Source organism: Nymphaea colorata, chromosome 6, assembly GCF_008831285.2.
Source record: "Nymphaea colorata isolate Beijing-Zhang1983 chromosome 6, ASM883128v2, whole genome shotgun sequence".
In the NCBI taxonomy this organism is placed as follows: domain Eukaryota; kingdom Viridiplantae; phylum Streptophyta; class Magnoliopsida; order Nymphaeales; family Nymphaeaceae; genus Nymphaea; species Nymphaea colorata.
Window position 1 is genome coordinate 8377010 of NC_045143.1, and position 5107 is coordinate 8382116.

The window sequence follows — 5107 nt, forward strand, 5'->3', positions numbered from 1 at the left end:
AGACAAAGTACCTTTAGGTACATAAGTATGCTAACTGCATAACAAACGAAAACATTTCATACTACCCAAGAAAAAAAATAGTAAAAGTTGCAAATTAACATGACCAACAATTATTCTGAAGGAAGAAAATCGGTACAATAAAAAGGCGGCAAAATAATAAATCAAGTGAACATCATCTTCCTCTTGCAATTTATTAAACTTGATTTCGCAATGATTGATAGTTGTCCTTTAATTGGGAAGCTTAAGTAAGAATTATATTACATGTACAGCCAGATTTTTAGTTAAGTCACTATTCTTAGTTAGTTTATCTAAATCCAAAGGTCCCCACTTTATGTTTGCAAAAAATATGCTTGAGGAATCATTTCTCATTGGATCCTGGCAATGGATCCTGGCAATAAATTAAAGAGTCAGGTTTTTTTTTTTCTCTTCTTTCAGATATAATCCTAACTAACAACTCGACCAATGAATCCACCGCTGGCTTAAAGTTTTATATTCACAAATGCATCTGCCCGTGTACTCATTTTCTCCAAACCGGTTGTTGAGGCGAACTAAAATTTTCAATTGATTAGAATTACCTTCCTTTCATTAGCAACTACAAGAAATCAATCTACATCTAGGAACTCATTTTCTAATTAGGTGCTCAACTATGGTAAGCTATCTCTTGCACTGGTTCAAGTAACGAACTCAACAATGAATAACTCTTAAAGATGCAAAATTGACCGAAATGGATTTATCAATTACAATAATGAAGGAACAGTGGATGTGCCATTAATTGCTTCTAAATCAATGATGAACTTGAAACGATACTAGTGGGTATACTCTCTCTTTCTCTCTCTCTCTTGTTTACCTTTTGGTGGGTCATTTGGAACTCCATGAATGATATTATTTATGGGAATGAGGTTGTCTCAATTTTGCGCATGGCATCTTCCATTTTGTACGATCTCCAGTTAATTTCTTGTAACTTATGGGGGAAACGATAGTATATTTAACTTCTTACAAAAATTAAGAGCCGACTTATAGATGTAATCTCTTTTTCAGGTTCAACATTTTGTTGGACTTGTGTTAATGTTATTTTCCTCTCTCTCTTTGAGAGCACATTTGCCATCTTTCTGCTCTCTGCCATGTGGTTCTCCTATATTTGTGTTGATGACAATTTATATTTTTGCCTGAAATTACTAAAGGGATTCAAAATTGAAGCAACAGTCATATACATTAGCAGCCATATGACATAGGTAGACCGGACAAAAACATGATCAAGCGCTGTTGTGGGTTCAAAATAGCATGTACACCTAAGCATGTACACCTAATTCAGTACTATATCTATTAGCCCTGAGGAGTGTAGCATAGCTGATCGGGCTGACAGACAGGTGAGAGCTCGACCATCAGTTTGGTTCATGTGAACGCTACCCCTTTACAAATGGTGGAATGTAAAACACTCAGAGTTGAAGGATGTACATAGGTCCACCGAGGTGCTTGAGCAACCCTCAACCCTCGAGGCAAGGGAAGGGAGGTCTCTTTTGTCTCACGCTAATTAGACCAACTGTTAATATATAATGCCACAAAGACACGGAACTTTGTCACTAAAGTATGTGCCTTTTAAATCAAAACAATTTAACATCATGTTTTAGATCAATTAGTTTTCTCAATCTACTCTCTCTTGTGATCCCTAAACACCACCTGATAGATGCCTCATCAACTTGTTGTGCTTGGAGAAATTTGTGTTTTTATTACCGATCTAATGATGATTCGTATTATATTATATGTGAAACTATCTATGATGTTATTCTAATGTTACTAGCATCAGTATAACTTTAGATCTGGTCCGGATTTGGATCTAGTTTGAGAAGTTCAATCCTACCTTTGGATCACATGCACAAGATCGGGCATGTCGCAATCCATCTGCGTCCCAACAACCTGAGCAACCCTATCAGTAGTTCAATATTATAGGCAGTTGATAGTTGTAAGAATCTGGGTATACATCACAGATGTGGACTTGCTAAACAAAGTAGAGTTCATGTAGTTTGGCAAATAAATTCCATCACTAGGACATGATTTTCAATTGCTTGAACGCACTCTTATGGTTTTCAAACTTATACGAAATTCCGATTCAAACAACAAACTTTCTGAAATCTTTTCAATATCAATTCATAATTGAGTAATTAATAGTCGCCAATGAACATGCCTAGTTTTAGTGGTTCAGCCTTTTGCAAGTGAATCAAGCGCATCAAAAACATGCCACAAAAACAATATTTTGCTTCAAACTATTAGGTGACCGAAGATGATATGAAGTCATGTCTAAGAACTTCTCACTGGACGAAAGTATGTGTCCATATTTTATTTTGTTATTTCGTTTATTTGATCGTGGCTGTTTGATATTAGCAGAGCAGCTTTCGGCCAGCTTTTCATAATTCACATTTGGAATTTATTCGATCGCACCTTATCGGGAAACTTCTTATTTTCATAACATGATGATCGCATGAGCACAAGCAAGCTGAACTTGATCGAATATGTCAAAAACATATAAAAATATATTTCTTCACATGGGTGGAACCAGAAATTTCTGACTGAGGGGAGATTTTATGTACAAAAATTAAAATTTTTAAGGCATACCAAAACGTAAATGATAAAAATTGCTAAAAAATATCAACATAAAAGCAAGAAGTTTTTTGGGGTCTATGTGGGCAATTGCCCACATGTACCCCCACACTTGCCTCCACCCCTGCTTCTTCAACATTTATTTCCCTTAATATAGGTAAGTATTTTGTGCTTAAACTTCGTCCACATTTACCCCACACCTGCCTCAAAAACAAACACATGGAATTATATGATGAAATTAACTTCATTCGATAGCTAAGGTGGATCCTTCTTATTCCTTTCATTCTCATCTTTCGTCATTTTAAAATCAAATCACTGAAGACATGTTTAAAAGATTCTTGTTTAAATTTCCGTTCCCCTTGTCACTTTCTTCGCAGTTGAAAAAAAAGTCACCTTTTAGCCCATGTTGTGAATAAAGTAATCCTTATTGAACATGATTTGTTTTGTAAGGAAATCATAATTCGAATGGAGAGCAAATTGACTTTCTAGTTTTGGCCGTTTAGGGCTTCAACTAAAGCCGAGTGAAACAACACCCGGCAAAAGCACCTTTGGGTATGACTCTTGGGTAACAACCAAAAGCTGTTGATGCTACCAATATGAAAAGATAAAACTGCACCTTGTGATTTATTTATCGCGTCAAACATGACCACCATGTTTCTTGAAAGAAAAAAAAATGTTTTTACAATCAAAAGTCTCTAAGAACCTTGTCACTACCTCCAACAAGGTTGGTGCAATAGTTGGGGCAGGAGTTGGTTTCGAATCCCCGTGACATCAACTGTATATCTATTCAGTTTATTCGCTCAAATGAGTAGTTGGCCGATGGACTCACCAAATCCCTTAGAGCAGCACCATTTGAACCAATTTGACTGTGCATGATAGTACCATCAGATTGGGGGCGTGTTAAGGCAATATTTGAGAATTGCCAAAAATCACCAAGGTTAGAGATAAAAGATTCTGGTGTAACTTAAGGATTTTACATTTAAAATTGAGAATTATAAAGTATTTCTTGCAAGTGTTGTAACTGGTCAAGATATGTAAAGATTCCTTTGCTCTCCATTGTAGGTTACGTCAATAGAAATATATTTTACATGGTTCACTCTTGAATCCTTATTTTAACAAAAGACATCCACAATAAATGGCACTCTTAGATTTTTTATCCACCTTAAAATGAAAGAAAAAGATACAAAAAGGCTATTGTTTTAAAGATTCTCATTTTCTAAGGTCACACACACACACATATATAAACAAGTACATAATTATAATATTACATTTATTTATACGAATAAAGAACAATCTTGAGGCTTGGTGTAGGCGACATATGTAGGTTCGCGAGTGAGAGGGGGCATGGCAAACGCCGGTAGAACATAAGGTCGCTGACAGCTTTTCCGGCAAGTTTACCTCTCGTGATCATGAGGCAAGTTTACCTCTCGTGATCATGAGGCGGTGGTCGAGCAGGATCTTCTGTTTGCAGTGGTATTTCCTCAGCGTGCACAGGACCATGCGTATGATATGCCATAGTCTTTTTGTCTGCTGTCACTGGTGGCCTTTCCACTGGGATGTGCAGAGAGAGAGATTACTTAAAAAAAAAAGAGGCGGAAGAACCAGGCGAGAGATAGAGAAATTAGAGGATGTACAACTGGCTTATCCACCGATAGAAAGGGCGACGGGAACGACGGGAAGAACCAGAAAAATAGGAAAAACAACGGCCACAAAAGTTAAAGCAGATACAGACCAGACCATGAACCTGCAACAGTACCGGATGAAAACCAGAAAAGAACTGCAGCAAGCCCTGCAAAATCTCGCACCAAAATGGAGAAGAGCCTTGCAAGCCACACCAGAGACATCTGATGGAAGTACAGTGACACCAGCTAAAACAAAGACCCATCACCCCGCGCACATAGTCCACAGGGGAGAAAGAAACGTAGTGTGAGGAAGAAGAAGAGGTGGGTGCAGCTATTTAAAATGAATTTCTTCAGGTGGAATGGAGCTCGAGTCAAGGGTACCCTCAGGTCTCCTGGTGCTGTGCCCCACATGACGAAAACGCTTCTGGTTAATTAAAAAAAAAAAAAAAAACTTTTTTATGAGAACAAAAAAATACCGATAAAAGTAAAAACTAAAAAAACTTTTTTTTTAAACAATTTTTAAAATATCCCAACTCCCTAGTACAAGTGTTGCATAGAGGGCAAATATTTAACCCCACATGCAGGTTTCTACAATTACTCTCTTTCCATTAATAAACTGAAAGTGGACAGTTTCATCTTCCAAAGCCCGTTGCTTACGGCGAAGCCAGCCCGAACTTGGCTCGAGCACGGGCTCACCATGAGCTCGAGTCAGTCTCGTTTTGCCTCATTGAATACTTTTTTGATGGCAACGCCGGCCGCACCTCCTTTGGACAAATGCGACATTGCCTGGATGTCCTTACATATAATTGTCTACTTTATTACGAGTTCTCTCATTCGCAGATGTCTATGTCTGAACACAGATGGGCCAGTTTGAGGAAGTTGGGCTGACT

The 5107-nt window shown here is 37.7% G+C and overlaps 1 long non-coding RNA gene across 1 annotated transcript; it reads right to left on the reverse strand.

The window, feature by feature from the left end:
- Positions 1-3720: 3720 nt before the first annotated feature.
- Positions 3721-4590, reverse strand: LOC126410172 (uncharacterized). Its single transcript, XR_007573697.1, has 2 exons — positions 4328-4590; positions 3721-4146 (listed from the first exon to the last, which is right to left on the reverse strand). It is a non-coding gene; the product is annotated as an uncharacterized LOC126410172 (long non-coding RNA).
- Between the last annotated feature and the right edge of the window lie 517 nt (positions 4591-5107).